General features: G+C 52.0%; 1 protein-coding gene across 3 annotated transcripts in view; it reads left to right on the forward strand.

The window, feature by feature from the left end:
• The window catches only part of LOC140398301 (G protein-activated inward rectifier potassium channel 4-like), a 169,377-nt gene that overhangs the window by 86,529 nt on the left and 56,546 nt on the right, over positions 1 to 26,302 (forward strand). The window contains exon 1 of one of the 3 annotated variants that reach the window (XM_072486827.1): positions 14,673 to 14,782. The exons of the other annotated variants lie outside the window; for them this stretch is intronic. The gene's annotated coding sequence lies outside the window, so the exon portion shown is untranslated. Of the gene's footprint in view, positions 1 to 14,672; positions 14,783 to 26,302 lie in introns of those variants that run through there. 3 annotated transcript variants of the gene reach the window in all.

The following is a 26,302-nucleotide window of genomic DNA, read 5'->3' on the forward strand; positions in this document are numbered from 1 at the left end:
GATACTCCCTGCGTCAGGAGACGTCTGATAGTCAATGTGCCTGAGTCCAGAATGTGCAATACACTGAGGATTACTACTTGCGGAGGCCGAACTTAATCGCTGATGTTTTGTTGAACCACCTCATTGCATTGGAACAGATGTTCAGTCAAAAAAAAGTAACATCCGTTCTGCATCACTGCGAGAGTGAAAACCTTGAAGGCTTTGAGCTGTTACAGGATACTTGTCATTAGTCAAGAAGTTTATAAGTCACTGCTCTGTAAGTAAGGTCACCAATTATCCAGCTTAATTTATGTGTATTTATAATAGGTTCAGCATGAGGAATCACCACAAATAGGAGACATCTTTGTATTATCAGATTAATAAATGCTCCAGACTGCATATTATATAATAACAATTGCGTCAAGAGAAAATTTTGCCATTCCCCTTGACATTCTGTAGCACTGCTGTCAATTTCCGTGAGCATGTGCAGCCTTTGCCATCCCCAGCTCTTCACACCATTAGTGAGAAACATTGAACATTCTCGGTGTCTCCGTTAGAAGGTGAGATCACATGTTTCCTCCAAGGATTTAAAAGAGATATGAGTATCCATTGAAATCATAGCTGAGAACACCACTGCATAACTCTCCATACCCTCAAGCACAGTGACGCACACTAGCAAGGCAGAAGAGGACATTTGGAATGTTGAAGCAATAATTTAGATGTTGAGACCATTCCAGACTTTTCTTACTTGTCTCTAGTGCCCTAGAGAGGGTTGTCAGAAGTGCAGAATGCATAATCAGGCATGGTTTTTTCTGAATATGGGCAATGCTGCAAGATTGCATTTGTTACTCATCCCGAGTTTCTCTGAGAAGGTGGTGATATGTCCTCTCCATGAACCTTTGCAGCATTTATTCTGAAGGTGCCCCCATAAAGGTTCTAGGGAGGGAATCCCAGCATATTGAACCATCAATGCATTTCAGGGAGATCTGATGCGCACATGGAGAAGGGAATAGAGGAACAGAGGCAGGAGAGGAACAGGGATTTATAATGGGAAAAGGCTCCAGTGCGGCATGATCATTGGCATTGGCAGTCGGTGGGTGGGGTTGGGGAGGGGGGTGAGGGTGCTGGGTGGGTGGATGGGTGGGGGGTGTGGGTGGTCGGCTGTTGCCATGGTGTGCGGTCTGTGGCCATACTACCCGATTCCCACGCCCATCTAGTCAGTGAAGCGGGCGGCTATCAGTCTGTCCCGTGCCCGCTGGGCCAGCCGGTAACGGTGGACAGCCACCCGCCTGTGTCTACCCCGTCTGCCCTGACCATTACCCCCATCCCCCTCATCTGGGGAGGACTGCGCCTCTTCCTGCTGCTCCTCCACTCCGCTCTCCTCTGCCTGCGGCACATCGCCCCTCTGCTGGGCTATGTTGTGCAGGACGCAGCACACTACAATGATGCGGCCGACCCTATCTGACCGATACTGGAGGGTGCCCCCAGAGAGGTCCAGGCACCTGAAACGCATCTTCAGCACGCCAAAGCACCTCTCTATCACTTCCCTTGTCGCTACATGGGCATCATTGTAGCGGTTCTCCGCCTCATTGCGTGGCCTCCGTATAGGCGTCATCAGCCACGATCGCAATGGGTAGCCCCTGTCGCCCAGCAACCAGCCCCTCAGCCGGGGATGGCGTCCCTCGTACATGCCGGGGATGGATGACCGCGACAACACGTATGAGTCGTGTACACTGCCTGGGTAACGGGCGCAGACGTGCAGGATCATCATGCGGTGGTCGCAGACCACCTGTATGTTCATCAAATAGGTCCCCTTCCTATTGGTGTACAAGGCCCTGTTATCTGCAGGTGGCCGCACAGCGACGTGCATCCCATCGATCGCGCCCTGGACCATGGGGAACCCGGCCACGGCAGAGAAGCCCACGGCCCGGGCATCTTGGCTGGCCCGGTCCACGGGGAAGCGGATGTAGCGGTGCGCCATGGCATATAGGGCATCTGTCACTGCCCGGAGCACTGATGCACCGATGTCTGCGATATGCCGGACAGGTCCCCACTCGGTGCCTGGAATGACCCCGTTGCATAAAAGTTCAGGGCCACTGTAACCTTGATGGACATGGGGAGAGGGTGTCCCCCACCAGTGCCACGCGGTGACAGGTGTGCCAGCAGGTGGCAGATGTGTGCCACGGATTCCCGCCTCATCCGGAGTCTCCTCCTGCATTCCCGGTCCGTGAGGTTCTGGTATGACTGCCGGGGCCGGTACACACGGGGCGCCCTCGGGTGCCTCCGTTGCCGTGGGGCCGCGACGTCCTCCTCCCCCTCCTCGTCCTGTCGGTCAGGTGCCCCTCCAGCCTGGGCGGCTGCCGCCTGTCCCTCTGCGGCAGCCTGCGCCGCCTCTCTGGCACGCTCCTCCTCCTCCTCATCCAGGGCAACATAGACATGAGCGGCTGCCGCCACGGCGGCCAACATCGCTGGATGATTGGAAAACATGACGGCCTGGTGGGGGGGAGGGGAACGACGACATGTCATCATTGCCCATATCCCCTCCTCCCCCCAGCCAGGTGGCATGGACCGCATGTGTCCAACTGTTGGAGGCTGGCACCTGGCCAGATGGACCAACACACTTGCCCTCGCATCCCCCTCCCCGGCACGGACCCCCCCCCCCCCAACCTCCACCCCGGCACGGACACCCCCCCAACCTCCACCCCGGCAAGGACCCCCCCATCCCCCTCCCCGGCACGGACCCCCCCCCATCCCCCTCCCCGGCACGGACCCACCCCCCCAACCCGGCACGGACACCCCCCCCAAACTCCACCCCAGCACGGACCCCCCCATCCCCCTCCCCCGCACGGACCCCCCCCATCCCCCTCCCCGGCACGGACCCCCCTCATCCCCCTCCCCAGCACGGACCCCCCCCAACCTCCACTCCGGCACGGACCCCCCATCCCCCTCCCCGGCACGTCCCCCCCCCAACCTCCACCCCGGCACGGACCCCCCCCAACCTCCACCCCGGCACGGACCCCCATCCCCCTCCCCGGCATGGACCACCCCCCCATCCCCCTCCCCGGCACGGACCCCCCCCCAACCTCCACCCCGGCACGGAACCCCCCCCCAACCTCCACCCCGGCACGGACCCCCCATCCCCCTCCCCGGCACGGACCCCCCCATCCCCCTCCCCGGCACGGACCACCACCCAACCTCCACACCAGCACGGACCCCACCCCCAACCTCCACCCCGGCACGGACCCCCCATCACCCTCCCCGGCACGGACCCCCCCCCAACCTCCACCCCGGAACGGACCCCCCCCCCAACCTCCAGACCAGCACGGACCCCCCCCAACCTCCACCCCGGTACGGACCCCCCATCCCCGTCCCCGGTACGGACCCCCCCCAACCTCCACCCCGGCAAGGACCCCCCCAACCTCCACCACGGCACGGACCCCCCATCCCCCTCCCCGGCACGGACCCCTCCATCCCCCTCCCTGGCACGGACCCCCCCCAACCTCCACCCAGGCACGGACCCCCCATCCCCCTCCCCGGCACGGACCCCCCATCCCCCTCCCCGGCACGGACCCCCCCAACCTCCACCCCGGCACGGACCCCCCCCCCCAACCTCCACCCCGGCACGGACCACCCATCTCCCTCCCCAGCACAGACCCCCCCAGCTCCCTCCCCGGCACGGACCCCCCCATCCCCCTCCCCGGCACGGACTCCCCCCAACCTCCACCCCGGCACGGACCCCCCACCCCCCTCCCCGGCATGGACTCTCCCCCCCCAACCTCCACCCCGGCACGGACCCCCCCCGCAACCTCCACCCCGGCACGGACCCCCCATCCCCCTCCCCGGCACGGACCCCCCCCATCCCCCTCCCCGGCACGGACCCCCCCCCCAACCTCCACCCCGGCACGGAACCCCCCCTCAACCTCCACCCATGCACGGACCCCCCAGCCCCCTCCCCGGCACGGACCCCCACCATCCCCCTCCCCGGGACGGACACCCCCCCCAACCTCCACCCCGGCACGGACCCCACCCCCAACCTCCACCCCGGCACGGACCCCCCATCCCCCTCCCCGGCACGGACCCCCCCCAAACCTCCACCCCGGCACGGACCCCCCCCCCCCCAACCTCCAGCCCGGCACGGACCCCCCATCCCCCTCCCCGGCACAGACCCCCCCCCCCCAACCTCCACCCCGGCACGGACCCCCCCCAACCTCCAGCCCGGCACGGACCCCCCATCCCCCTCCCCGGCACGGACCCCCCCCAGCCCCCTCCCTGGCACGGACCCCGCCCCAACCTCCACCCAGGCACGGACCCCCCATCCCCCTCCCCGGCACGGACCCCCCATCCCCCTACCCAGCACGAACACCCCCCCCCCAACCTCCACCCCGGCACGGACCCCCCCCCCAACCTCCACCCCGGCACGGACCCCCCCCATCCCCCTCCCCGGCACGGACCCCCCCCCCATCCCCCTCCCCGGCACGGACCCCACCCAACCTCCACCCCAGCATGGACCCCCCCCCCCAACCTCCACCCCGGTACGGACCCCCCATCCCCGTCCCCGGCACGGACCCCCCCCCCAACCTCCACCCCAGCAAGGACCCCCCCCAACCTCCACCCCGGCACGGACCCCCCATCCCCCTCCCCGGCACGGACCCCTCCATCCCCCTCCCTATGGACCCCCCCAACCTCCACCCAGGCACGGACCCCCCATCCCCCTCCCCGGCACGGACCCCCCATCCCCCTCCCCGGCACGGACCCCCCCCCAACCTCCACCCCGGCACAGACCCCCCCCCAACCTCCACCCCGGCACGGACCCCCATCCCCCTCCCCGGCACGGACCCCCCCCATCCCCCTCCCCGGCACGGACCCCACCCAACCTCCACCCCAGCATGGACCCCCCCCCCAACCTCCACCCCGGTACGTTCCCCCCATCCCCGTCCCCGGCACGGACCCCCCCCCCCCAACCTCCACCCCAGCAAGGACCCCCCCCCAACCTCCACCCCGGCACGGACCCCCCATCCCCCTCCCCGGCACGGACCCCTCCATCCCCCTCCCTATGGACCCCCCCAACCTCCACCCAGGCACGGACCCCCCATCCCCCTCCCCGGCACGGACCCCCCATCCCCCTCCCCGGCACGGACCCCCCCCCAACCTCCAGCCCGGCACAGACCCCCCCCCCAACCTCCACCCCGGCACGGACCCCCATCCCCCTCCCCGGCACGGACCACCCCCCCATCCTCCTCCCCGGCACGGACCCCCCCCAACCTCCACCCCGGCACGGAACCCCCCCCCCAACCTCCACCCCGGCACGGACCCCCCATCCCCCTCCCCGGCACGGACCACCACCCAACCTCCACCCCGGCACGGACCCCACCCCCAACCTCCACCCCGGCACGGACCCCCCATCATCCTCCCCATCACGGACCCCCCCCCCAACCTCCACCCCGGAACGGACCCCCCCCCAACCTCCAGCCCAGCACGGACCCCCCCCCAACCTCCACCCCGGTACGGACCCCCCATCCCCGTCCCCGGTACGGACCCCCCCCAACCACCACCCTGGCACGGACCCACCCCAACCTCCACCCAGGCACGGACCCCCCATCCCCCTCCCCGTCACGGACCCCCCCATCCCCCTCCCCAGCACGGACCCCCCCAACCTCCACCCCGGCACGGACTCCCCCAACCCAACCTCCACCCCGGCACGGACCACCCATCTCCCTCCCCAGCACGGACCCCCCCCCAATTTCCCTCCCCGGCACGGACCCCCCCATCCCCCTCCCCGGCACGGACTCCCCGCAACCTCCACCCCGGCACGGACCCCCCATCCCCCTCCCCGGCATGGACCCTCCCCCCCCCACCTCCACCCCGGCACGGACCCCCCCCCCCAACCTCCACCCCGGCACGGACCCCCCATCCCCCTCCCCGGCACGGACACCCCCCATCCCCCTCCCCGGCACGGACCCCCCCCCAACCTCCACCCCGGCACGGAACCCCCCCTCAACCTCCACCCCGGCACGGACCCCCCATCCCCCTCCCCGGCACGGACCCCCCCCATCCCCCTCCCCGGGACGGACACCCCCCCCAACCTCCACCCCGGCACGGACCCCACCCCCAACCTCCACCCCGGCACGGACCCCCCATCCCCCTCCCCGGCACGGACCCCCCCCAAACCTCCACCCCGGGACGGACACCCCCCCCAACCTCCACCCCGGCACGGACCCCACCCCCAACCTCCACCCCGGCACGGACCCCCCATCCCCCTCCCCGGCACGGACCCCCCCCAAACCTCCACCCCGGCACGGACCCCCCCCCCAACCTCCAGCCCGGCATGGACCCCCATCCCCCTCCCCGGCACAGACCCCCCCCCCAACCTCCACCCCGACACGGACCCCCCCCAACCTCCAGCCCGGCACGGACCCCCCAACCCCCTCCCCGGCACGGACTCCCCCCAACCTCCACCCCGGCACGGACCCCCCATCCCCCTCCCCGGCATGGACCCTCCCCCCCCCACCTCCACCCATGGGGGGGGGGTGCGGAGAGTGTCCTGCCACGCTTCCTGAAGTCGATGATCAGTTCCTTGGTCCTTCCAACATTTAGAGAGAGGTTGTTTTCGGTACACCATGCAACCAAGTGATCTATCTCCCTTCTGTAGTTTGTAGCACTGCTGCCTCTGAACTAGAAAGTCCTTCAAATCTCAGAACGAATGGCCACAAAAGGCCTGTTCAGGATATGCTGTAACTGAGCTTGCAAATCCTTCCAATACTCGACATCGTTATCTAAGGGAGAAAAGAGTGTGAAGATATATAAAACAAACTAATTTGATCAACCTGTTTTGGATTTAATGTTGGTTCTTATATATATATTTTTTAAAAAAATTTAGAGTTCCCGATTGATTTTTTTCCAATTCAGGGCAATTTAGCATGGCCAATCCACCTACCCTGCACATCTTTGGGTTGTGGGGGCGAAACCCGCGCAAACATGGGGAGAATGTGCAAACTCCACACGGACAGTGACCCAGAACCGGGATCGAACCTGGGACCTCGGCGCCGTGAAGCCGCAGGGCTAACCCACTGCGCCACCGTGCTGCCCTATGTTGGTTCTTGTATTAGCAGTGAAGTGAGTATGAAGTAGGCTGAAGGAGCTCAATGTGATGGTAATTGTGAGAGAAGCAGTAAAGAGTGGTGAATGAGGAATTAGATTTTTAATTGAGTTGACATACTCCCCAATAAGTTTGTTCCCCAGAGCTCGGGTCAACTGCGAATCTGTCAGATGCTACCTCTCCTCTTCTTCCTTCTCCTCTGTCCTCTTCCGGCAGCTTACCAACTCCGAGATGGCTTCCTGCTTGCTCCAATCATGCTCTTTCCCCAAAAGCACGCTGAACATTACAATTTTGAAGGAGGTTCAAGAGCAGAGATACCCAAGTGTGTATGTGCACAGATCTTTGACGGTGGCAGGGAAAGTGGAGAATGTTGTTAAAAATGCACATGGGATCTTGGCTTTATTAATGGAGATTTAGGATACAAAAGCAAGGAAATTATGCTAACATTTTATAAAACATTGATTGAGCCCCAAATGGAATATCATGTTCAATTTTGGCCAGCAATGGTGTCCAAATCTTGGAGACGTTGCAAAAGAGATTTGCTGACACGGTAACAGGGAATGAGGGACTTCAGTTAAGCAGAGAGACTGGAGAATCTGAGATTTGTTCTCCTTGTAACAGAAAGATATTTGACAAAGGTGTTTAAAGTCATTAAGGTTACAGATAGAGAAAATAAAGATAAACTGTTTCCAGTGGTCAAGAGAACAGATTTAAGGTGATTGGGAAAGGAAACCAGGGGGTGACATGAGGGAAAAAATGCATAGCAAGTTAGCATGGGATACACCACCTATTAGAGAGAGGAAGTAGGTTTAAAAGTAGCTGTGAAAAGGGTTGGATAAACACTTGAAGGGGAAAAATATACACAGGGCTGTGGGTAAAGAGCAGGGAAGTGGAATAAATTGGATAATTTTACCAAAAACGTGGAACTGGCATGATGGGATCAATGTGTTGTATCATTCTAGGACTCCATCCCGTTTCTCATTAATTAAACAGAATCAAGATATATTCTCCCTAGTACATTTCTCACAATTAAACTTTTTCATAGACTGGAATTCTCCGGCATTTGGGATTCACTTTTCCCTCTGGCAGCGGACCCCTGCCCATGGGTTTCCCGGCAGTGTGGGGTGGTTAGAAGGGGAAATCCCAATGACAAGCGGCGCGAAGAGAGAACCCCGCCACTAGCAACGGTACGCTGCTGAGAAACACGGCCATAATTTTTTTTAAGCCTAGGGTGGCACAGTGACGCAGTGGTTAGCACTGCTGCTTCACAGCGCTCAGGACCAGGGTGGCACGGTGATGCAGCGGTTAGCACTGCTGCCTCACAGCACCGAGGATCAGGGCGGCACAATGGTTAGCACTGCTGCTTTACAGCGCACCGGGTGGCACCGTGATGCAATGGTTCGCATTGCTGCCTCACTGTGCCGAGGGCCAGGATGGCACGGTGGTGCAGTGGTTAGCATTGCTGCCTCACAGTGCTGATGGCCGGGGAGCACGGTGGTGCAGTGGTTAGTGTTAAGTAATGGGTTAAGAGACATTGCAATTAGTTGTCTCATTTGTGTTAAGTATCCATTAATTGACACTGATATGTAAAGGGGCTTCAGGTGGCCTCTGTCAGGTGGTGTGTTGTTAAGAGTTTTGTGCAGAGGCTGTGGAAGTGAAATAAATGGTGTTTGGTGAAAAGGAACAAGAACTTTAGACTCTTCATTTCACAGCAACTAAAATGTCTAACAGTTAGTACTGCTGTCTCACAGTGCTGAGGACATGGGTGGCACAGTGGTTAGCATTGCTGTCTCACAGTGCTGAGGACCAGGTTGGCACAGTGGTTAGCATTGCTGTCTCACAGTGCTGAGGACCAGGGTGGCACAGTGGTTAGCATTGCTGTCTCACAGTGCTGAGGACCAGGGTGGCACAGTGGTGCAGTGGTTAGCATTGCTGTCTCACAGTGCTGAGGACATGGGTGGCACAGTGGTTAGCATTGCTGTCTCACAGTGCTGAGGACCAGGGTGGCACAGTGGTTAGCATTGCTGTCTCACAGTGCTGAGGACCAGGTTGGCACGGTGGTGCAATGGTTAGCATTGCTGTCTCACAGTGCTGAGGACCAGGTTGGCACGGTGGTGCAATGGTTAGCATTGCTGTCTCACAGTGCTGAGGACCAGGGTGGCACAGTGGTTAGCATTGCTGTCTCACAGTGCTGAGGACCAGGGTGGCACAGTGGTGCAGTGGTTAGCATTGCTGTCTCACAGTGCTGAGGACCAGGGTGGCACGGTGGTGCAGTGGTTAGCATTGCTGTCTCACAGTGCTGAGGACCAGGGTGGCACAGTGGTGCAGTGGTTAGCATTGCTGTCTCACAGTGCTGAGGACCAGGGTGGCACAGTGGTGCAGTGGTTAGCATTGCTGTCTCACAGTGCTGAGGACCAGGGTGGCACGGTGGTGCAGTGGTTAGCATTGCTGTCTCACAGTGCGGAGGACCAGGGTGGCACGGTGGTGCAGTGGTTAGCATTGCTGCCTCACAGTGCTGAGGACCAGGGTGGCACGGTGGTGCAGTGGTTAGCATTGCTGTCTCACAGTGCTGAGGACCAGGGTGGCACGGTGGTGCCGTGGTTAGCATTGCTGTCTCACAGTGCTGAGGACCAGGGTGGCACGGTGGTGCAGTGGTTAGCATTGCTGTCTCACAGTGCTGAGGACCAGGGTGGCACAGTGGTGCAGTGGTTAGCATTGCTGTCTCACAGTGCTGAGGACCAGGGTGGCACGGTGGTGCAGTGGTTAGCATTGCTGTCTCACAGTGCTGAGGACCAGGGTGGCACGGTGGTGCAGTGGTTAGCATTGCTGTCTCACAGTGCTGAGGACCAGGGTGGCACAGTGGTTAGCATTGCTGTCTCACAGTGCTGAGGACCAGGTTGGCACAGTGGTTAGCATTGCTGTCTCACAGTGCTGAGGACCAGGTTGGCACAGTGGTTAGCATTGCTGTCTCACAGTGCTGAGGACCAGGGTGGCACAGTGGTGCAGTGGTTAGCATTGCTGTCTCACAGTGCTGAGGACCAGGGTGGCACAGTGGTTAGCATTGCTGTCTCACAGTGCTGAGGACCAGGGTGGCACAGTGGTTAGCATTGCTGTCTCACAGTGCTGAGGACCAGGGTGGCACAGTGGTGCAGTGGTTAACATTGCTGTCTCACAGTGCTGAGGACCAGGTTGGCACAGTGGTTAGCATTGCTGTCTCACAGTGCTGACGACCAGGGTGGCACAGTGGTTAGCATTGCTGTCTCACAGTGCTGAGGACCAGGTTGGCACAGTGGTTAGCATTGCTGTCTCACAGTGCTGAGGACCAGGTTGGCACGGTGGTGCAGTGGTTAGCATTGCTGTCTCACAGTGCAGAGGACCAGGGTGGCACAGTGGTTAGCATTGCTGTCTCACAGTGCTGAGGACCAGGGTGGCACAGTGGTGCAGTGGTTAGCATTGCTGTCTCACAGTGCTGAGGACCAGGGTGGCACGGTGGTGCAGTGGTTAGCATTGCTGTCTCACAGTGCGGAGGACCAGGGTGGCACGGTGGTGCAGTGGTTAGCATTGCTGTCTCACAGTGCTGAGGACCAGGGTGGCACAGTGGTGCAGTGGCTAGTACTGCTGTCTCACAGTGCGGAGGACCAGGGTGGCACGGTGCATAGGTTAGTATTGCTGTCTCACATTGCTGAGGACCAGGGAGGCACTGTGGTTAGTACTGCTGTCTCACACCGCCAAGGATCAGGGTGGCATGGTGGCATAGTGGTTAGCACTACTGCCTCACAGCACCGAGGATCAGGGTGGCACGGTGACTTGGTGTTATTAAAAATAATTTTTGAAGAGCCATTTATGTAAATTTTTTGAAATAAGGTTTTGGACGTGCTATCGAAAATGTTTACAATCCAAGTGCAGCTGTGGGCATTTAACTTGATTTCAGAATGAATATATCTGTGTTGGGAGCTCAATTATTTATTCAGATAAAATCACAGTGATGTAAATGGAATGTGAATTATTATAAAAACGGATCCCGTGCTCTGTTTTTCTTATTGTTTCATTTTATTGCAGAATTGCCAGATTTTAGTTCATTGCTGCAAGGAAATGCTTACTAATCATGTTTTTAATAATAGAATAATTTCTGAAAACGCTGCAACCCATGCTGCTATTTTGGCTTTACATTAATATACGGATCAAGATTACATGCTATTATTTTATGCTATTCCATATGGACTCCATAAGGGCAGCACGGTAGCATGGTGGTTAGCACAATTGCTTCACAGCTCCAGGGTCCCAGGTTCGATTCCGGCTTGGGTCACTGTCTGTGCAGAGTCTGCACGTTCTCCCCGTGTCTGTGGGTTTCCTCCGGGTGCTCCGGTTTCCTCCCACAGTCCAAAGATGTGCAGGTTAGGTGGATTGGCCATGATAAATTGCCCCTAGTGTCCAAAATTGCCCTTAGTGTTGGGTGGGGTTGCTGGGTTATGGGGATAGGGTGGGGGTATGGGCTTGGGTAGGGTGCTCTTTCCAAGAGCCGGTGATGACTAGATGGGCCGAATGCACTGTAAATTCTATGATTCTACGATTTATCAGTTGGCAGCAGAACATTGAGCTAGTTATTGTTCTCGTGAACAAAAGCAAAATATCGCAGATATTGGAGTTATGAGATAAAAACAAAAAGTACTGAAAATTCTCAGAACTGTTTCGATGTTGGATTGTCCATCTGAAATGACGTTCTGGCCTTAATGTGTGTAACAGAGATCATGCCCACAGGTTGAAGAACCACTGGGGGACCCATGTCTCTACCATGGGGGAGATCAGGCCAATTAGATGTCTGTCAGGCACTCACCTTGCCACATCAGCCTGTCCCCGGGATTTAGGATCCTGACAATAGGAATTCCGTCCCTTGAGAACTGTTGGCCGATCAGAAGCGGTTTCGCCAGGAATCATTGCTGGATCCTTGGACTCTGATGGATGGAGGTCATGGAGACTGGGAGAGGCGCACATGGGTTCAGAGGCGAGGGCAGCCGGGTGACTTTTAGCATTGACCCACACCTCTACCTCTCCCCCTTCTTCCAGATGCCAAGTCCCTCGATCAGGCCCAGAGGTCTTCACAATGAAAATCCACCAGCAAACTGCTGACAACCCCAACAAGGTTTGCTGGACAGCTTTCAGGATGCAAGAGAGAGCCATGCAACACCCATTTAATCCCTTAGGCAACATTCAATTGGCAAAGAGGGGGAAAGAGGATGTGGAGGGGAGTAAAGAAGGGGAAGAGGATATTGGGGCTGCAGGTTGTGTACAGGGATGGGGTCAAGAATATTTTTTGCCCAAGGACTCTCCTCTAACCTCTATTATACGATAGTGAAGGGACACTCTATCTGAAAAAGAGTGCAGAATAAAGATTGAGCTAATTTTATGAAGCTTCACTTCCAGCTGCAGGCTTGCTCGCTGCCAGAGGAGATCAGGTGGACAGTGTTGTAGTCACATCTCTGCTACCAGGAACCCCCTCATTGAAGAGGGGATCAGGGTTGGTTCAGCAGAAGCTGAAATAAATCCAAAATATTGCAGATGCTGGAGATCCTGAATTAAAAACAAAGCATTGGAAATCTCAGCAGGTCTGGCAGCATCTGGGGAGAGATAAACAGAGTTAATATTTCAAGATCAATATGACTCTTCTACACAACTGGAGAGAAGCAGAAACATTTCTCTCTACATCTCTCTCCAGTTTTATAGTAGAGTCATATTGATCTTGAAATGTTAACTCTGTTTCTCTCTCCTTATACGCTGCCAGACCTGCTGAGATTTTCCAGCACTTTCTGTTTATGTTTTATATTATTTACAGTATGTAGTGTGAGCAAGCGGATGGACGGGCACGCAGATTGTTGGATAGGTAAATAGATAATTGGATAGGTAGGAAGAAAGATTATTGAATAGGTAGGTAGGTAGATAGATAGTTGGATAGGGCGATGGTTGAAGAGCTAGTTGGATGGGTAGATAGTGCAGCACGGTAGCATTGTGGATAGCACAATTGCTTCACAGCTCCAGGGTCCCAGGTTCGATTCCGTCTTGGGTCACTGTCTGTGCGGAGTCTGCACATCCTCCCCGTGTGTGCGTGCGTTTCCTCCAGGTGCTCCGGTTTCCTCCCACAGTTTTTAAACAGTTCAATTCTTTTGTCCTTGTTTGGACCAAGGCTGTAATGGCAGGAGCTGAGTGACCCTGGCAAAACCCAAATAGAGCCTCAGTGGTCATGCTAAAGTGCCCTCAGTGTCCAAAATTGCCCTTAGTGTTGGGTCGGGTTTCTGGGTTATGGGGATAGGGTGGAGGTGTGGGCTTGGGTAGGGTGCTCTTTCAAAGGGCCGGTGCAGACTCGATGGGCCGAATGGCCTCCTTCTGCACAGTAAATTCTATGATTCTATATTAGTCTCACCTTGAATAGCACCATTCAAGTGAGATACACAGTGTCCTTGGATTTAATCAGAGGATTGACGATGGTATTTGTGTGTTCCTGACACTTTAAAATGGAATCATGCAGTGCAGGTCATTAATTGGGCGGCACGGTAGCACAGTGGTTAGCACCTGTTGCTTCACAGCACCAGGGTGCCAGGTTCGATTCCGTCTTGGGTCACTGTCTGTGCGGAGTCTGCACATCCTCCCCGTGTTTGTGTGGGTTTCCTCCGGGTGATCCGGTTTCCTCCCACAGTCCAAAGATGTGCAGGTTAGGTGGATTGGCCATGATAAATTGCCCTTCGTGTCCAAAATTGCCTTTAGTGTTGGGTGGAGTTACTGGGTTTTGGGGATAGGGTGAAGGTGTTGACCTTGGGTAGGGTGCTCTTTCCAAGAGCTGGTGCAGACTCGACGGGCCGAATGGCCTCCTTCTGCACTGTAAATTCTATGATAATCTATGATTCTATGATGATAGATAGTTGAATGGGTAGATAGATAGCTGGATGGCTAGGTAGATAGATTGTTGAATTGGTAGTTAGTTGAAAAACTAGCTAGTTGGATGGATATAGATTGATAGATGGGTAGCTATATAGTTAGATGCGTGGGTAGATAAATATTTGGATGGGAGATAGATATAGTTGGATGAGTAGGTAGATAGATTGTTGTAAAGGTAGATAGTTGGAGAGTTAGTTAGATAGATAGTTGGATGGGTAGACAGATAGTTGGGGTATATAGAGATAGTTGGATGGGTAGATCGATAGTTGGGGAACTAGTTAGATATGATAAGTAGATTGTTGGATAGATGGATAATTGGAGAGCTAGTTAGGTAGATAGTTGGATGGGTAGGTTGGATATGTAGGTAAATAGATAATTGGAGAGGTAAGTTGATAGATAATTTAATATTTAGGAATGTAACTCGATGGTTGGATAACTAGGTAGCGAAATAATCCAATAGGTATGGATAACTGGATAGGTAGGTCGATATATATTTGGATATGTTGTTAGGTAGATATGTAGATTCATAGATAGTTGGATCGTCAGGTAGGAACGTGGATAAGCAGGCAGGTGGATAGAATGTGAACACACCGTGAGTAACCCCTGTCCCAACTCATCATTGTTAATTACTAAACTGTGACGGTGGCTGATGCTGTGATCACATGGTTCCCGCCCTCTCCCTCTTTCATTTATAACTCACTCTGTACCGAGCAGAACCCGAAGCGGCTGCGACAGACGGATCGAGCTGTTGTGATGGAGCGGGGAACGGAGCATTGAGCTGTAAGTCCGCTGTTGGAATTCCCGCAGTTTGACAGAGCATGGGCGGGATTATAGGAGAGGAGAGGAGAGGGGGGTGAAGTTTAGGAAGGCGAGGCTCCAGGAGCCAGAGGTGCGGAGGGTTAAACTGGAGCAGAGTGAATAGTAGCCAGAGAGCCCTCTCCTCCCTTGAGGCTGAGGTGGCAGCAAGAGTCGCTGCCTTCAATAAGCAGCCTTTAAAGTTAGTGGGGTTTACGCTGGGAGTTGGAGGGAGGACAGTGGGTTCTGTACTGCGCCAAGAGCAGTCCTCCGGGCTAATGGATCAAAGCCCCAGAGCCAGATCTTTATTCACTCAACGCTGCAGTATGATGGCTTCAACAAAGAGAGGATGTGTTTGTGGAGGGAAATCCCCTCGACTTTGCAAGGTGCTGGTCGGGAACGTTTGCTGGCTGTGATACTTATCAGGCTGAAACCACAGCCGAAATGGCTCTGAACCCGGATCAAAGTCCTGACGGTTCCAAAGCAGTCAGGCTGCGGTTGTATTGCACCTTTTGGTACAAAGTGAAATCGGGATGTGAGGGAGGGTCTCCCGGACCAGGAGCCAAAGCACCGAGCCACGTTCACACATCACCCTGTGGGGTGGGGGCTACACCCGGATCAGATCCAGATCACTTGTGCTGGCCCGAGGTGGGAGACAAAAGATAAGCGCTAATCCTGAGTGGCTGGGTTTCTATTCCCCAGTAGGGACCCCCTGCTTCATTTGTCTAGAGGCAGGAGAGGACTGACGGGCTTTCTCAGCTTTCAGATGTGGTTGAGAAGGGGGATGTTCAGTGTTGGAATGGGACTGAGATGGTACAGGAGTCGTTGTCTATTCAGGTAACATCTGAACTGTAACGTGTGTCCAGCAGGGTGAGTAACCCAGAGGAGAGGGAACTGTGTGTCCAGCAGAGAGAGTAAACCAGAGGAGAGGGAGCTGTGTGTCCAGCAGAGAGAGTAACCCAGAGGAGAGGGAGCTGTGTGTCCAGCAGAGAGAGTAAACCAGAGGAGAGGGAGCTGTGTGTCCAGCAGAGAGTGTAACCCAGAGGAGAGGGAGCTGTGTGTCCAGCAGAGAGAGTAGCCCAGAGGAGAGGGAGCTGTGTGTCCAGCAGAGCGAGTAACCCAGAGGAGAGGGAGCTGTGTGTCCAGCAGAGTGAGTAACCCAGAGGAGAGGGAGCTGTGTCCAGCAGAGTGAGTAACCCAGAGAGGGAGCTGTGTGTCCAGCAGAACGAGTAAACCAGAGGAGAGGGAGCTGTGTCCAGCGGAGAGAGTAAACCAGAGGAGAGGGAGCGGTGTGTCCAGCAGAGAGAGTAAACCAGAGGAGAGGGAGCTGTGTGTCCAGCAGAGAGTGTAACCCAGAGGAGAGGGAGCTGTGTGTCCAGCAGAGAGAGTAAACCAGAGGAGAGGGAGCTGTGTGTCCAGCAGAGAGAGTAAACCAGAGGAGAGGGAGCTGTGTGTCCAGCAGAGAGAGCAACCCAGAGGAGAGGGAGCTGTGTCCAGCAGAGAGAGCAACCCAGAGGAGAGGGAGCTGTGTGTCCAGCAGAGAGAGTAAACCAGAGGAGAGGGAGCTGTGTGTCCAGCAGAACGAGTAACCCAGAGGAGAGGGAGCGGACTCCAATAGAGGAGATATCTATTAGAAACCAGAGGTCACAGATTTAAGATTATTGGTTTTAAATGAAAAGGCAGTCCTCTCTCTGAAAGGGTGCAAGTGGGCTCCTTTTGTAACTTTGACATGGAAACATGAATATTTGAAAGGGGAAGTTTACAGGTCTGTGGGGAAGTGCGCGCGCACACACATACACCCAGTGCGGAGGAGGGTGGTGATGGAAGGTCATCATGAGCTTGGCAAAGCTGACTCCTTCTGCAACTATCTTTGCTGCTGGGTGTCCTTCGAGGTTGTCCGCCAGTGCAATCGAAGCATTCCATGCTCGATGGAGACTGGGGTGCGCTATCGACCCCTTAAATCACCCTTTGTTTTGATATTTTAAGTTTCCTTTTGAATTATTCCTTTCAAGCGGCTACATTTTAATTTATACCTAAAATTGTTGATTTTAATTTATTTGGTTGACCCCAAAAAAGTGGGATTGAGCACTTTCAAAGAATTATCATAGGCACAGTGAGCTGAAAAGGCCACTTTCTGTGCTATACAGTTCCATTAATACAAAACTGTGTAATTATGTACTGGAATAACATTGTACAATATTGCACTGCATGTTTTAATTCAATTGTCACTTGTGCTATAGCTCAATTCAGATTGTAGTTCATGGTTCATTTGTTTATCATAGTTTGCTTCTGAAGAGACTGACTCTCACTGGAGCTACAGGTTCAACAGACACTGGCTGGCCCTGGGGTGTGGGATCCCACCTGCACGCACTCACTGGCTGGCACTTGGGTACTGAGTCCAATGTGTGCACACACATTGGGTGGCATTGCCACTGAACTACTGGCATTCCTATGTTTTTAAATATTACTTTATCAGAGTTACAAAGCCAGAGCTCAAGTGTGGCCAGGGACAAACCCCTAATCCAGTTCCATGCCTGCTCCAAAAAACAATTCAAATTGAATCCAATTCATGGTCCCCACAAGCGAGACATATCAGATCCAGGCATTACACCTGACCTCGTGCCAAAAGGCCGAGAAGCGATTGGCTCTTGGGGACGAGCTGTCACCTTAATTCATTGACACCCGAATGGAGATCTGTTGATTGGCCTCTGGTGGTAAACTTATGCACCCCAATTGCACTGTCTGCCAAAGTGGCCTGGGCTCCTACCTTCAGCATCGGAGCCGAGACCACCGCTGCTGGTGATATTCAATCCTGTTTGTCATTTACTCTCTATAGTTGCACATAAAGAATGGAGTTGATAAGTTTGTTTAATTATAATTAATTGTGAGGCCAAAAACGGTTGAAGAAATCGGTGGGGCTGTGAAGACCCAGCCATAATTTTAACCTCAACCTCCTTTTATTGTTTCTTTCTTTTCCTGCCTGAGTGTCACTGTCAGGGTGATGTTCAGAAGTGGACACCAGTGTGGCATTCAACTGGGAAGTGAGGAGCTTTGAATGTGGGATCAGTCACAATTGGAAGTGACTGGGGCTAGAGAGGAAGACCATAGTCCATGAGGGACTCCAGTCCTTCTGCAGCTTGTGACAATCCCTAACTGGTTTTGGGGGCTGAATGTGATGTATAATAAGGCTGGGCAGCTGGAGCAGGCAAATGATTGTTTGTCCTTTACAAACCTTATTGACATCAGTGGAAAGGAGCATTAGAGACCGTTTCAACTGTTCCATCAACAAAAGCTCAATATTGCAGATTGTTGAAATCTGAAATAAAAGCAGTGCTGGAAATACTCATCAAGTCTGGCAGCTGCTGTGGAGAGAGAACAAGAGTTAACGTTTCAGTTCGCTGACTGCAATTGGTCAGAAATGTTCAATGTTTCTCCACAAATACTGCTTGACCTGCAGAATATTTACAGCATTTTGATTTTATTATTTATGACCGATTTGCATCTAATGAAGGTGAATTTAATCTTTCGAGGAAGAGGCCGATAAGGTTTATTTCTGCACCGTTTCCCCACACCTCAAAATTAACATAGAACCCCCGAGTCTGTGGTTTCAGTGGAGTCTTTGATAATTCACTTCCTTTGTGGTAGGGAAACAGGTCAAGGCCCATATCGTTTGCATAGTACAACATTGATGTTGTTGACTAATCATGACAATTGATGTCAATTAGTCTACCTCAGACCTAGGCACAAAAGATGGCCAAAACCCCAGTGCTCAGAGTGCTTCAGAAACCAACTTCTCTCCAACTCGCTGCACCTCTCTCATATCCTTTTAAAATTTCATCTGTCCCTGTCCTGATGTACTGTCCATGTGTGAAACCAGCTGATTAATTACCCTCCAGGCCTCCCAGCCCAACCCCATCACTCACACCGCATTGATTCTATAACTCACTCCTGCATATTAATTATTGAAGATATTCTAGGTGACTGGTCTCAATCACGTCGGCCAGTAACTTCTTCAGAGTGGCAGTCACTGGACTGGGCAGAGGTGGATGGACTGGGGTGGGGATTGGACTGGAAAGGGCGGGTGTGCAGGGGAGGGGTGTGGTTGGATTGGAAAGGGTACTGGACTGGGAACGGCAGGTCGGGGAAGGTCAGATAGAGACGGGAGTGGAAATTGAGAAGGGAAGTGGGTTGGGTTGGATTGAGGGATGGGGGTCCTCTGGGGTTGTCCCATGTGGCTGTAAGATAGTCCGTACGACTGTAAGATAGTTCCTCTGAAGTTAGAAGTGTTTTTTTTTTTTCCTTCTAACTCTTTCTGAGTAACTATTAATGTAAAACTGGCAGAACCATCCAATAATAACTCATAAGGAAGCTGCAGTAAACTTATTAACATATTTACAATGACTTGCTTGGTACAATATCTCACTCCCAGGACAGACCTTGCTGGGAGGATAGATCTGATCAAGCCTTGAGTTGGGCCTGCTTTTATCCTCTGCCTTAACGTGCCCCAGGTAGTTGACCTCTACCCCCGACCTAGGGAGCTTGGAATCCATGAGTCTCACAGGGAGCTGTGCCCAATGGGCACCGCAGGGTCTAGGGTGCTTTAACAACCCTTTTTAATTTGATACTTAAGTTTTGTTTGCTCTTTACTTTTGTTTACAGTAGTGCCCCTTTAAGGGTTGGCCTCTTTTACTTTGTCCCTAGGTTTGTTGATTTAGCTTAATTAGTTTGAAGCCCCAAAATAGTTTCCCCATGGGGGTGAAAATACATCCGAAGTTAGTGATTTAAATCGGTTCTGTCAGATGTCCAGAGGAAGTTAGCTTCTGGACAGTTGCCACGTAAACACCTAACCTGGAAATTCCGAAGAGTGATTTCTCCAGACTATTATTAGGGTACCCCCCGAAATGTGCACTGTTATGAACCATTATCTCTGACACACTCTAGGACATAGTTGTCACTTGTGTTCACTGATGGAATTCCTGCAGTTTTGACTGGCAGCAGGAGGTCTCACTCAGTCATGAAAGTCACTGAGACAGTCGGAGTCCACGAGCTAGCAAGTGCATTGAATTTAAATTCCACCAGCTGCTGTGGTGGGATTTGAACCCACGTCCCCAGAGCATTAGGCTGGGCCTCTGGATTATTCATGCAGTGACATTACGTGTGATCTTCTCTTTGTACTGCCAGTGGGTGTGCGTCCACATCTGGAGCACTGCACACGGTTTGGGTCCCTTTACTTGAGGAAGGATGGAATTGCATTAGAGGTGGTTCAGAGAAGGGTCACTCGATTGATTCCAGGGATGAAAGACTTGTCTTAAAGAGATTGAGCAGTTTAGGCCTTCACTCGCTAAAATTTAGAAGAATGAGACGAGATCTAATTGAGGTATATAAGAATCTAAAGAGGATAGACAGGGTAGACAGAGTGGATGTTTTCTCTTGTTAGACATTCTGGAATGAGAAGCCATAGTTTTTGGCTAAAGGGGGCAAATTTAAAGCAGAAATGAGGGATTACTTCAAGGGTTGTGTATATGTGGAATTCTCTATCTTGCAGTGGATGCTGGAACACTAAACAAATTTGAGGAGATAGATTGGTGGGATGGAGGGTTATGGGGAGTGGGCAGGAAAGTGAAGGTGAGGCCGAGATTAGGTCAGCCATGAACGTGTTGAATGGCGAGGCAGGCTCGAGGGGCTGAACTGCCGACTCCAACTTCTAGTTCTTTGTTCAGATTCGAAATGAGCCGGATTGTGCGCCGCTTCCACCACCCACCACACCCCGATGAGTTAAATAACAGCCTGTAATCAGGGTGGCCATTAATCCCTATGATCATCTTGTTATTTATGGTGTTTAGATAAAACAGGGCTAGTTCAAAATGATAGTGTTATTAAATTGAATTGCTGTGTTATCTTTTTCGAGTGAAACAGAAGCACTTCACTTCTGTCAAATGTGAGGAGCTCTGACAATCTTTAATAATACCTACAAAAATGTTGGGAATACTCTGCAGGTCTGGCAGCATCTGTGTAGAGAGAAAGAGTTAACGTTGCAGGCCGCTGCTACCAGACCTGTTAGTATTTCCAGCATTTTCTGCATTTATTTTTGACGGTTTCCAACTGTATGACAATATCAAAGATTTTTATTTTGTTAAAAGCTGGACTGACACAGATTTTGCTTAATGTTGGATCTGAAATTAGATCTGTTAGCTTTGTCAAAATCCAGTAATGTTCATTATTAATGAGCGACTACTCCAGGACACTGATGTGGAAATGCTGTATTGTTCAGGGAATTTAAGGCTGCAGTTGCATACACTGGTGATATTCTGTGGGACCAATGATTGAATAATCAGCTGTTGAATCACAGTGTGTGCCTTATTGGACACTGGCTTGCAGAGCCATGCTGGAATGAATATCATGCAGGGAAGGTGAGTTTGCAGATTAACTAGAGTTAAACTCAATGTTGCAGGCAAGCTGAGACAACCATGAACACTCACAGGTCAAAGGCCAGTTAGACTCGCTGGTATAGTGAGTCATAACATAATCACACACATTACGGGAAGAAAAATCTGTTTGCTGCAGCGATGAATATAGAAATGATTGAACGGGAGATGGTGAGTATGGGACATACTCCATGGCTCCGCTAGAAGCAATCAGAACATCAGATAATGGGAACAAAGAGATCATTCAACACCTCGAACTCTGCTAGTCAATTAGATCATGGCTGATCTGTGCCTTAATCTCATTTAATGCCCTTGCCCAACAAACAAAAACTTAGTGAAATAAAAACAGGAAAATGTTGGATTAACTCAGCAGGTCTGGCAGAGAAACAGAAACAATGTTGAGGACTCTGGGTCTGTACACCTGAGTTTAGAAGGATGAGGGGGTATCTTATTGAAAATTACAGGATACTGAGAGGCCTGGATAGAGTGGACATGGAGAGGATGTTTCCACTTGTAGGGAAAAACTAGGAGCAGAGGACACATTCTCAGACTAAAGGGAGAGCGGTGAATCTGTGGAACTCCTTGCTGCAAAAGTGTCAAGACAGAGATAGATGGCTTCTTGATTAATGAGGGGATCCGGGATTATGGGGAGACGGCAGCAGAATGGCGATGGGGAAAATATCAGTTATGGTTAAATGGCGGAGCAGATTCGATGGGCCAAGTGGCCTAATTCTGTTCCTGTGTCTTATTATTTTATGGATCTAAATGATCTTTCTACTGAACCCAGTGATTTCAGTCTTAGAAGTTCCAACTGTCTCCCAGTATCCACAGCATTTTAGAATGAATTCTAAATTGCTACAGCCCCTTAAGTGTGTGAAATTGGTTCATAATTTCACTCCTAAACAACCTAGTTCAGATTTTAAGATTCTATGCCCTCATTCTTCCTCCCACAATCAAAGGAAATAGTCTCCCTACATCTACCCTAAATTTTCCTCATGAATAACTTTCAACAAGTTAAATAACTCTATCAAATCCTCAACCCCTTAAATTTTCTACAATCCAGGAAATACAAACCATGTTTAGGCAACCTGTTCTCCCAATTTAACTCTCTCTAGTTCATGGAATCCTTACAGTGCAGAATAATAACAATCTCTATTGTTACAAGTGGGCTCACAGTAACACTGCAATGAAGTTACTATGAAAAGCCCCAAGTCACCACATTCCAGCGCCTGTTGGGTACATGGAGGGAGAATTCAGAATGTCTAATTCACCTAAGTCTTTTGGGACTTGTGGGAGGAAACAGGAGCACCCGGAGGAAACCCTCGCAGACACTGAGAATGTGCAGACTCCACACAGACAATAACCCAAGCCGGGAATTAAACCTGGAAGGAGGCCATTTGGCCCACTGAGTCCTCACCGATCCTTTGAAAGAGCACCCTACCTATGCCCACTCTTTCCCCAAATCCCCCCCCCCCCCCCCCCCCACCAATGCCCTATCCCAGTAAACCCGCGCATGATCATGGCCAGTCCACCTAACCTGAACATATTTGGATGATCCCAGGAATGGTAGGCCTAACATACGATGAACGTCTGAGGATCCTGGGATTATATTCATTGGAGTTTAGGAGGTTGAGGGGAGATCTAATAGAAACTTACAAGATAATGAATGGCTTAGATAGGGTGGACGTAGGGAAGTTGTTTCCATTAGCAGGGGAGACTAGGACCCTGGGGCACAGCCTTAGAATAAAAGGGAGTCACTTTAGAACAGAGATGAGGAGAAATTTCTTCAGCCAGAGAGTGGTGGGTCTGTGGAATTCATTGCCACAGAGGGCGGTGGAGGCCGGGACGTTGAGTGTCTTTAAGACAGAAGTTGATAAATTCTTGATTTCTCGAGGAATTAAGGGCTATGGAGAGAGAGCGGGTAAATGGAGTTGAAATCAGCCATGATTGAATGGTGGAGTGGACTCGATGGGCCGAATGGCCTTACTTCCACTCCTATGTCTTATGGACTGTGGGAGGAAACCAGAGCACCCAAAGGAAACTCACTGCTGCTGAACCTGTACTGCTGTTTCCTGCAGAGTAGTGTCTGAATTTTGAGTGTAGTTTTTTTAAATGTTGCTTAAGCAGAGCTCTGTACAGCCCTTTGTATTCCACCCCTAGTGATAATGGCCAATATTCCATTAACTTTTTAATTATTCTTTGTACTCATCAACTTTAAGTGATTTCTGTACTTGAACCTCAGTATCTCTATTCCTTCTCAGTTGTCCATTGTCACCATTTGGATAAAGCTCTCATTTATCCAAATTGGATAACGTCATACTTTCCCACATTGTATTCCAAATGTTGTAGCTTGTCCCATTTAATCTCTCATTGTCCCTTTGCAAATGCCTGCCCACATCTATACTGTGGAATCTAATATTATGCACATGCTTGGTTATAAGATTCTCCAACATGTATTCTTAATTTTTCTAATCATGATTTGTGTGGAACTCTATTGAAAGCCTTTTGGAAGTACATTTGGTAATGGGTGGAATTTTCCAAAAAATGGCAGAAGTTTCCTAAAAACAATGGCAATGTGGCAGGTTCTGACTGTAAATGGGTGAATTTCTCCCTGAAAACGCAGCCAGGTTTTCACTCCAGATCTTCTGACACTCCGTGGAAAACTGACACTTTGTTAGGGGAGGGGAAAGCAGGGGTAGATGTGTGTTTTGCACCATCACTCTGGCTTGGTGAGGCCTCCTAGAGTTGGCAAGCCCAGTTCCAGAGCGATCGCGGCACAATTTCTAAAGGCTGTCCAATCACAAAGTGACCCCCCCCCCCCCCCCCCCCCCCCAAACCACCACCACCACCACCATACAGGCATCAGGGTAACCTCTTCCTTCCTTCACCCTCCAATCCTCTCCTGCATTGGGGAACTCCCACGCCCACCCCATTCTAATTTTTGTTTCATGCCCTGGAAAAGCTGGCACTGTCAGGGAGTGGACCAGTGTTGGCACTCCCTGGCATGTTCCTCATCACCTCATCATCCAGGGGTTGTACTCTGTTCCAGGCCCCGGACGTTGTCATCAGGATTGGTTTCTGTTGTTGGAAAGCTGCAGTGATTCCTGCCTGCATTTCGTCATGCTGTTAGGGAGAGAGCCTGACGACCCCGGAAGCAATGGTGTTAAACCGTTTATGAATATTTTAAATTGTGGCAATTGGGTTCATTATCTTGCTGGACATAAAGCTGATTACAACAGTGGGTGTGGCCCAGGAACATTGTGGTGAGTGTTCTCGCCAGTGCAAATCCTCTTTTTGGTCTTGTGAGAGACTTAGTGGCCATTCGGAGATATGCAGCCGCAGCGAACGGGCTCCGAAAATCACTGCCAATATCAGTAAACACTCCCAATTCATCAGGTTAGACCTGATTTACCCACTGTATAAAACCATTCTGACTGTCTCTAAACAGTATCATTAACAAATTCTGATTATTTTTCATGCATTTCCTTAAATAAATAAATCTTTATTTGTGTCACGAGTAGGCTTACATTAACACATTAACACTGCAATGAAGTTACTGTGAAAATCCCCAAGTCGCCACACTCCGGCGCCTGTTCGGGTACACTGAGGGAGAATTCAGAATGTCCAATTTGCCTAACAAGCACATCTTTTGGGATTGGTGGGAGGAAACTGGGAGAATGTGCAGACTCGTGACCAAGCCGGGAATTGAACCTGGGTCCTTGGCGCTGGGAAACAATAGTGCTAACCACTGTGCTGCCATGCCAGCCGTTGGTAAAAGCCTGTTGGAAATAATACATGACCAGGGTAAAATGCAGCCTCATTGTATTGTGTGTATGTTCATTTGTTCAGAAAATGTGAACATCACTGGCTAGGCCAGTATTTATTACTCATCCATAATCGCCCTCGAGAATGTTCCGTAGCTATGCGCCCGGGTGATGAGAGACATTTCCTATAATCCAGGCACTCATTGAAACCTGCAACTATTAGATATTTAAAATACACAATGGGTGAAATATTTAATCTCACTCTCACTCCCTACCAGCAAACCAAGCTCATGTAACAATTGCAAAATCTTCTACATTTACCCACATCCAATAACCAGCTAACCCAAACTGGCCACTGCATTTAAAATTCATGCCTTGAGGATAAGCAAAAGAGCTGTTTGTGTGACCAAACATCCACATGCTTGATTTTGCATCTTAAATGTTTGTTCTTGGGTTTAGTGGTTAATAAAATTTGCCCTTTTCTTTGCCTCAAACCTTATTGAATTGGCTCTTTATTGTTCACAGCTTAAATATTTAAATATTCACAGCTTAAATATTTAAATGTTCTGAATTGGAAATGACATGCCTTCATGAACAACAAACTGACCAAACTAGGAGATTGAATGGAGGGATGTCAGTTCAACCCTTGCACTGGTCATAACAGAACAAAGAAGAATAGAGCGCAGGAACAGGCCCTTCGGCCCTCCAAGCCTGTATCAGTCACAATACCACCCTTGGCCAAAGCGCTCAGCACTTCCTAGTGCCATATCCCTCTCTACCCATCCTATCCATGTATTTGTTGATGCCTTTTGAACGCCGTTAATGTACCTGCTTCCACAGCCTTTCCTGGCAGCGCGTTCTAGGCACTTCCCCCTCTGCGTTTTAAAAACCAGCATCGCACATCTCCTTGAAACCTTGCCCCACAGACCTTCAACCTATGCCCCCTAGTGACTGGCCTTCCAACCTGGGAAAGAGTGCCGACCCATCCATATTATTCATACTTCTCATAATCCTGTAGACCGCTTATCAGCTTTCCCCCACCCCCCCCACTCAACCTCAGTTATTCCAATGAAAACAGTCCGAGACTATTCAGCCTCTTCGCATAGCTTATACCCGCCAGACCAGACAACATCCTGGTATCCCTCCTCTGCATCTTCTCCAAAGTCTCCACATCCTTCTGGTAGTATGATGACAGAATTGTGTACAATATTTCATAGAGCCTTACTCCATATGCTTTCTTGACTACCTTGTCTACTTGCGTTGCCCATTTCAAAGATCTGTGGACCTGTATGCCCAGATCTCTGACTTTCTACATT

Source organism: Scyliorhinus torazame, chromosome 21 (genome assembly GCF_047496885.1).
Source record: "Scyliorhinus torazame isolate Kashiwa2021f chromosome 21, sScyTor2.1, whole genome shotgun sequence".
In the NCBI taxonomy this organism is placed as follows: Eukaryota; Metazoa; Chordata; class Chondrichthyes; order Carcharhiniformes; family Scyliorhinidae; genus Scyliorhinus; species Scyliorhinus torazame.